Raw genomic sequence first — 9,666 nt, 5'->3', positions numbered from 1 at the left:
ACAAAGTTTATCTACGTACTTTCAATTATTTAAAAGATTGGTATTTTAAATATATAACTACATTCTAGCCATAGGCTTATTTTTTAATACATAATTTAAAATTTAGTACCGTGTCATTCACTCTATTTATTTGATTATTTTTACAGCGTTCACTTTATTTCAGGTTTATTTGCAAGTGCAACTACAGCTGCAAAACAGTGTCATTTGAAATGAAGAAGAAGCTTTGCCTACCATAAACTTGGAATGAATGAAACAAGGTTCATACTTGTTAGGTTTGGTTGATATACTTCCGATTACAAGACGACGACATGGTACTTATGAAGGTCCTGAAAATAGCAGAAGACAAACTACAATAAGTTACAGGTTGCCTGATGGGGAGGGAGAGATTTTTTTAAAGGTATGTAAAAAAACATTTTTTAAATATTTTTGGAGTAACTCCCAAAAAAAATTACAAACATTGTAACAAAGAAGAAATCTGGGGAATTTGGTATTTAAAGACAACCGCGGTGGACCTGTTAAATTCAAGTTTACAGAGTCTGACAGAAAACTTGTTAAAGCCCATATTAATTCCTTTCCTAGAGAAGAAGGACACTATAGCCGAAACTAAATCTGAAAAGGGAGTATTTAAGCTCAGATTTAAATATGAGTAGACTTTTTAACTCTTTTAAAGAGAAATATCCTAACAGTATCGTGAGTCAAAAGTTTTATCGGAAAGTTTTCCTCAAAGACTTTCTCAAATTGTCTTTCAGAAGACCAAGAGTAGACACATGCAAAAAATGTGACTACCTGCACTTACAAACCAAATTAAGAGATACTATTTTGGCAACCAAAGGTAAAAAATTATTAGAGTTACACCACCGAAAAAGTGAAAAAGCTTTGAGTACTCTGAAACAAGATACAATAGATAGTACGATGCCCAACAGCAGTGTTTGCAGTCTCGTGATAGACCTTCAAAAGGTTTCCCCTTACCAAAATTAGTACACAGTGATATGTATTACCTAAGGCAGTTGTCGTGCTACAATTTTAATTTGCATATAAATGATACAAATGACGCAATTATGTGTGTATGGCATGAAGGCCAGTCAGGAAGGGGAGGTAATCAGATGGCCTCATGTATTTTACAAGCCCTTAATTCAGGTATGCTCTCAACCATAAAAACTAGTCTTGTTATTTGGAGTGATAACTGTGCCGTACAGATAAAAAACCGTATGCTGGTTTTCTTTATGTTTACCTAGTAACTATTGGGCTATTTAAGTCTATAGAACACAAATTCTTGGTCCCGGGGCACAGTTTCTCAGCTGCAGACAGGGATTTTGCAGTAATAGAAAAGAAAGCAAAAGTGTCAAAAATGCAGACTGTTCAAGATGTTGAACAAGTAATTAGAACGGCACGCACTTCACGTCCCTTCAAAGTTCTCAGCATGGATAAGTTTTTTAATTTTGAGGAAGCTGCATCAAAGTACATTAACACAAAGAATATACAAATTTCTCAACTGTCATGTCTTAAGGTAGATACAATAAACCCTGGGTATGTATTATGCAAAAAAAATTTTAATGAATTAACCGATTGGGAGAAATTTTATGTTCTCAAGAAAAACATTTCACTCAAAGATATTGCTTCCACAGAGCTTGCCACCTTACCCGAAGAAGTTCCGTTGGCTGAAAATAAGAAAAATGATCTCAGAAACATGCTTGGATTTATTGATGATCATAACAGAGATTTTTACCGGCAACTGTGTGAAGGCACTTAGATCTATAAGAAAATACTTCACATTTGGACTTAGAGCTGTTCAAAAAATGATTAAAATTAGATTATCATAAGAAGGGTAAATATTAATAAAACATTTAGAAGTGTTGTGACATTACAATTTGCAGTTAGTATAATGTTATAACAATAGTTTTGTAGAAAATAAATGCATTTTGTGCAAGTTGCTGGGTTTTTATTCGACTACCGAAAATTTTGTTTTTGGCACTTAAATCGATTAGCATTTCAGGTCTTCAATTGTTTAGGACGCAATCTCAATACCTCTTAAAATGTTCCATATGATACTATTAATAACATATCCATTTCATTGTAATCTATTTATACTGGATGTATTACATAGGAAAGAAATAAAATTTTATAATATAGAACAAAAATAGGCTTTCAATCTCGGTTTTTTATTGTATATAAAAAATTAGAATTATCAGAAATAAACTCTAATTATTGCCTGGCTCACTTGCCTACATAACGGGCATTGGAGATTAACCTGGCAACCATGCAGTGTGTCTCAGCACTCAGTGCACTGGCACAAGGCACAAGGAAAGACCACATGTGTAGACCTTTGAATCAGGCACACTGCACAGTTACGAGGCACGCAGCAGGAGTGCCTCGTGAAAAATACAACAAATATTGCAATTTGTCTTCTAAGTAATTATAACTTGCCTATTTTGTTTTTTTTAATCTGCAATGCTCAATAACAATATTATATTCATTTCTGCTATTATAATTATGCAAGTTGCTAGTCAAAATTAATGATGACATGTTTTTTGTAATATACAATACTGAGTCAAAAATATATAAATTTATAAAAGTTTCCACCAAAGATTAATAAAAAGTGGTTCACAGTGTTCTAGTGGTTGTGATTTTGTTATTATTCTGATAGCTTTGTTTTTCAGGATAATGATTTGATTAATTTTAGCGCTATTACCCAATAATATTAGGCCATACCTTGTTATTGATTAAAAATAGGCATAGTATGCAGATTTAAAATATTTTTCAGTAACACAATTTATAATACGTCTAAGTAAAAAAATTACTCTACCAAAATATTCCTAGAAATTTAGCACAAGAAAAGAAATAATTTGGTGTGTCAATTGTAAGGGTTTGTCGTAAAGTAAACAAAATATTTTGAGTTTTGACTTCATTTAGTAAAGATCCATTTGATCTAAACCACACTGAGGCTTTCTCAACTGATTCAATGACAAGAACTTGTAGTTTGTCAAAGTTTGTATGGATATTCTAAAGAGTTGTGTCGTTAGCATATAAAAGAGATTTTAACCTAACAACGGTAGGAAATTAATTTATATATAATAAAAACATAATAGGGCCCAGGACTGACCCTTAGGTACAACAATCCCGATCACCAAATTGTTGGACCGATTTCCATTAATAGAAACAAACTTTTCGCCTGCGGTTAGATAAATAGTCTTTAAAGAACTCTTTAAAGCCGGATTCCCATTAATACCGTAATAGTTAAGTTTTAAGGCCCTGCTCAAGTCAAAATATGTTACCTGAGCAAAGGGTTTAATCTCAAAAGTGTTTAGGACCTCCTTAATTAGTGAATAAACTGCATCAATGGTGTATTTACCTCTTCTATTGTAATAAATTTAGATTGATATTATTTTCCAGATACGCAAAAGGTTCATCATGTAAAACAGTTTCTATTATTACAGGACAGGTAAAATTTATACTGGGCAATAGCTCTCAGGGAAACTCCTAGACCCTTTCTTAAGAATCGGGCAGATATACATATAGTTAATGGGTTCAAAAACGTAAGGTAAATTCTTTAAAATATATTGTTAGATTTGTTATAAATGTCTTTGCTTTCTGAGTTTTTAACTCTTTTGACAGCTTTAATGACCTCATCAATTGAGACTTCTACAAAGATAAATGTTTTTCTTTCAAAATATGGTAATTTCTTATTAAGTTCATTCTATTAACATGAGGCTTTTTGATACTACCCTTTATTTGGTGTTAACCGAATTGATAAAACAAATGGTTTAAGTTACCTAGAGTGATATTTATTGATAATGTCGATTGAGATGCTAATTGTTTGTATTTTCGTTTATCTGCACCGAAAACACCTTATATTGGCGTTAAAAACCTCTCCCCAGGCCTTATATTGGTTACTGCTATTTTATATTTTTGCGACATTGTGAGTTCGCATCTTCTACGGACTTTTTATAACATTTCTAGAGATTTAAATAGTTAACACGAAGCCTGTCACTAGTAGAAAGTTTTGTCGATTTCTCCAAAACCAAAAATTTCTTTCATTTGGTCCAGTTCCCCACTATACTAATAATTTTGATTTCGACCTTTAATCTCACTAACTGTGGAACGTTGTTTTTTCACTGTAGAGTAAAATGTTTATTTATGAACTGAAATGGAGAAATATGCATAAACGAGTTTTTGGGTAGAGAATACTAAGTACGACATTCCAATCATGTGAAAACAAATGGTTTGTCAGATCATCAATAGAGGATTCTGGAAAAATTAAAATAAAATGTGTCACTTGTACTTTTGGATTTAGCAAGGTTTTAGATGTTTCAGACAAAGTATTCTTTTGAATATTTAAAATAAGCCCATTACGATCCGAGAAAGAAAAATAAAGATGTTGCATGAAATAACCTGATCTAGGCACCTGCTCTGTTCTGTCCATTCCACGAGGGATGCTGTGGTTATGTGCAACATGCATTCTGTCGTTCATCAACACCTGCTCTCTCCTGTCCATTCCACGAGGGATGCTGTGGTTATGTGCAACATGCATTCTGTCGTTCATCAACACCTGCTCTCTCCTGTCCATTCCACGAGGGATGCTGTGGTTATGTGCAACATGCATTCTGTCGTTCATCAACACCTGCTCTCTCCTGTCCATTCCACGAGGGATGCTGTGGTTATGTGCAACTTGCATTCTGTCGTTCATCAACACCTGCTCTCTCCTGTCCATTCCACGAGGGATGCTGTGGTTATGTGCAACTTGCATTCTGTCGTTCATCAACACCTGCTCTCTCCTGTCCATTCCACGAGGGATGCTGTGGTTATGTGCAACTTGCATTCTGTCGTTCATCTACAACTGCTCTCTCTGCCCATTCCTTTTGTTAAAACTCTGTATTGAATCAAACTTGCTGTATCAACAATTATTTATTAATATCACTTGTTCAAATCTGTTTCTATCGCCCAAATAATATAAATAAAATAGAATTGATGTTCTGTGGATTTCCGTGATAAAATTTACAAAAATAGCCACTTCATTGAGTAATGAAATTATTATTTGGTCCTAAGATTCGGTAGTGATGTATCTATTACATCACTGTAGCTGGGTGAATAGATGACGAAATAACCCTCCAAACCCGTGCTTTACCATAAAAAATGTTCGTGGTTTCATTATATCATCTTTATCTCAACATGTTTGGTTATGTGTTTTACGTAAAAGAACAATCGTAGTTTTTTATTATAAAATGCCTCAATCTACTAGAAATGGACCCGTGCGTGGATCTAAACTGTTTTATGGATCGATACTTGTGTGGATATTAAGTGTTCGATGGGTCGATACTTTTGTGGATCTGAAGTGTTTGATCGATCGTTACGTGTGTGAATCTCAAGTGTTTGGTGGCTCGATACTTGTGTGGATATTAAGTGTTCGATTGGTCGATACTTTTGTGGATCTGAAGTGTTTGATTGATCGATACTTGTGTGAATCTGAAGTATTTGGTTTGTCGATACTTGTGTGGATCAGTCTGATTTGAAAGTGAGATTACAACGTTTGTAGAATGTAAAATATAGGAACATTTGCTGATGCAGGAAATGGTCTTGTAGAAGATTCCTCAACACCCATTCAGCGCACCCATCCCACACGAATACTTGCATCACTAATAGAGCTATATTTTATTCCTCATTGTCTTGTCTAGTTTAAATTAGATTGCGCCCATCAAATTATCCTAATGCGCAACGTGATGTATAGCATCGCTTAACATTTCACTTTGAAATAACACCAGACCACGTGTTAAACTATGGTCCATAGGAAACTGAATTCATTACCGAGATCTTGCGTAAAAACACGTTAATTGGATGTCAAAAGCATAGGTTTTAAAGATTTCCACTTATTAAATATTAACCTGTTCGCAAATAATATTCAACTTGTTCCACGTACAGTAAATGTCTCTGTTCTAAGTGATTTTGTATTTCTAAATGGTTTTTGTTGAAACAAAAATTAAATTAAATGTTTATCAGATAAATCTACAATTTTTTAAATTTAGGTCTAATCCCCGCAATTCACCTTACACTTCTCTAATAATATTGTTTTATGTGTTAACAGAGTAAAATAATTAGAATACAAGGTATTACTTTTTTGTCGCGACCATTTTATTAGAGTCTTGAGAGGTATTCAAGCTGTGTGTGTTTTCTATAGAAACATAGGACTTGCTCATTGATATATAAACACTACTGGAATGTTGTGACGTAGTCTAATGTAAATTACACAGTTCAGTTAATCAGCCGATCGGAGTGATGTATAATTATAATAGCGGTTAACTGCAGCTGCCGTGTACTCCACACTCTGGGGAACATGATACATAGGTGACGTAGTATTGTCTATCTGTAGTCAGGATAAATACTCCACGTTAATAACTGGGGAACATGATACATGGTACATAGGTGACGTAGTATTGTCTATCTGTGGTCAGGATAAATACTCTATGTTAATAACTGGGGAACATGGTACATGATACATAGGTGACGTAGTATTGTCTATCTGTGGTCAGGATAAATACTCCACGTTAATAACTGGGGAACATGATACATGGTACATAGGTGACGTAGTATTGTCTATCTGTGGTCAGGATAAATACTCCACGTTAATAACTGGGGAACATGATACATGTACATAGGTGACGTAGTATTGTCTATCTGTGGTCAGGATAAATACTCTATGTTAATAACTGGGGAACATGATACATGGTACATAGGTGACGTAGTATTGTCTATCTGTGGTCAGGATAAATACTCTATGTTAATAACTGGGGAACATGATACATGGTACATAGGTGACGTAGTATTGTCTATCTGTGGTCAGGATAAATACTCCATGTTAATAACTGGGGAACATGATACATGGTACATAGGTGACGTAGTATTGTCTATCTGTGGTCAGGATAAATACTCTATGTTAATAACTGGGGAACATGATACATGGTACATAGGTGACGTAGTATTGTCTATCTGTGGTCAGGATAAATACTCTATGTTAATAACTGGGGAACATGGTACATGATACATAGGTGACGTAGTATTGTCTATCTGTGGTCAGGATAAATACTCCATGTTAATAACTGGGGAACATGATACATGGTACATAGGTGACGTAGTATTGTCTATCTGTGGTCAGGATAAATACTCCATGTTAATAACTGGGGAACATGGTACATGATACATAGGTGACGTAGTATTGTCTATCTGTGGTCAGGATAAATACTCTATGTTAATAACTGGGGAACATGATACATGATACATAGGTGACGTAGTATTGTCTATCTGTGGTCAGGATAAATACTCTATGTTAATAACTGGGGAACATGGTACATGATACATAGGTGACGTAGTATTGTCTATCTGTGGTCAGGATAAATACTCTATGTTAATAACTGGGGAACATGATACATGTACATAGGTGACGTAGTATTGTCTAGCTGTGGTCAGGATAAATACTCTATGTTAATAACTGGGGAACATGATACATGGTACATAGGTGACGTAGTATTGTCTATCTGTGGTCAGGATAAATACTCTATGTTAATAACTGGGGAACATGATACATGGTACATAGGTGACGTAGTATTGTCTATCTGTGGTCAGGATAAATACTCTATGTTAATAACTGGGGAACATGATACATGTACATAGGTGACGTAGTATTGTCTATCTGTGGTCAGGATAAATACTCTATGTTAATAACTGGGGAACATGATACATGTACATAGGTGACGTAGTATTGTCTATCTGTGGTCAGGATAAATACTCTATGTTAATAACTGGGGAACATGATACATGGTACATGTACATAGGTGACGTAGTATTGTCTATCTGTGGTCAGGATAAATACTCTATGTTAATAACTGGGGAACATGATACATGTACATAGGTGACGTAGTATTGTCTATCTGTGGTCAGGATAAATACTCCATGTTAATAACTGGGGAACATGATACATGGTACATAGGTGACGTAGTATTGTCTATCTGTGGTCAGGATAAATACTCTATGTTAATAACTGGGGAACATGATACATGGTACATACATAGGTGACGTAGTATTGTCTATCTGTGGTCAGGATAAATACTCTATGTTAATAACTGGGGAACATGATACATGTACATAGGTGACGTAGTATTGTCTATCTGTGGTCAGGATAAATACTCTATGTTAATAACTGGGGAACATGATACATGGTACATAGGTGACGTAGTATTGTCTATCTGTGGTCAGGATAAATACTCCATGTTAATAACTGGGGAACATGATACATGGTACATAGGTGACGTAGTATTGTCTATCTGTGGTCAGGATAAATACTCCATGTTAATAACTGGGGAACATGATACATGTACATAGGTGACGTAGTATTGTTATCTGTCTTCTGTGGTCAGGATAAATACTCCATGTTAATAACTGGGGAACATGATACATGATACATAGGTGACGTAGTATTGTCTATCTGTGGTCAGGATAAATACTCCATGTTAATAACTGGGGAACATGATACATGGTACATAGGTGACGTAGTATTGTCTATCTGTGGTCAGGATAAATACTCCACGTTAATAACTGGGGAACATGATACATGATACATAGGTGACGTAGTATTGTCTATCTGTGGTCAGGATAAATACTCTATGTTAATAACTGGGGAACATGATACATGATACATAGGTGACGTAGTATTGTCTATCTGTGGTCAGGATAAATACTCCATGTTAATAACTGGGGAACATGATACATGGTACATAGGTGACGTAGTATTGTCTATCTGTGGTCAGGATAAATACTCTATGTTAATAACTGGGGAACATGATACATGTACATAGGTGACGTAGTATTGTCTATCTGTGGTCAGGATAAATACTCCATGTTAATAACTGGGGAACATGATACATGATACATAGGTGACGTAGTATTGTCTATCTGTGGTCAGGATAAATACTCCATGTTAATAACTGGGGAACATGATACATGGTACATAGGTGACGTAGTATTGTCTATCTGTGGTCAGGATAAATACTCCATGTTAATAACTGGGGAACATGATACATGGTACATAGGTGACGTAGTATTGTCTATCTGTGGTCAGGATAAATACTCCATGTTAATAACTGGGGAACATGATACATGGTACATAGGTGACGTAGTATTGTCTATCTGTGGTCAGGATAAATACTCTATGTTAATAACTGGGGAACATGATACATGATACATAGGTGACGTAGTATTGTCTATCTGTGGTCAGGATAAATACTCCATGTTAATAACTGGGGAACATGATACATGGTACATAGGTGACGTAGTATTGTCTATCTGTGGTCAGGATAAATACTCTATGTTAATAACTGGGGAACATGATACATGGTACATAGGTGACGTAGTATTGTCTATCTGTGGTCAGGATAAATACTCCATGTTAATAACTGGGGAACATGATACATGGTACATAGGTGACGTAGTATTGTCTATCTGTGGTCAGGATAAATACTCCATGTTAATAACTGGGGAACATGATACATGGTACATAGGTGACGTAGTATTGTCTATCTGTGGTCAGGATAAATACTCCATGTTAATAACTGGGGAACATGATACATGGTACATAGGTGACGTAGTATTGTCTATCTGTGGTCAGGATAAATACTCCATGTT

Source organism: Homalodisca vitripennis, chromosome 3 (genome assembly GCF_021130785.1).
Source record: "Homalodisca vitripennis isolate AUS2020 chromosome 3, UT_GWSS_2.1, whole genome shotgun sequence".
NCBI lineage: Eukaryota > Metazoa > Arthropoda > Insecta > Hemiptera > Cicadellidae > Homalodisca > Homalodisca vitripennis.
This window is presented reverse-complemented; position numbering follows the sequence as displayed.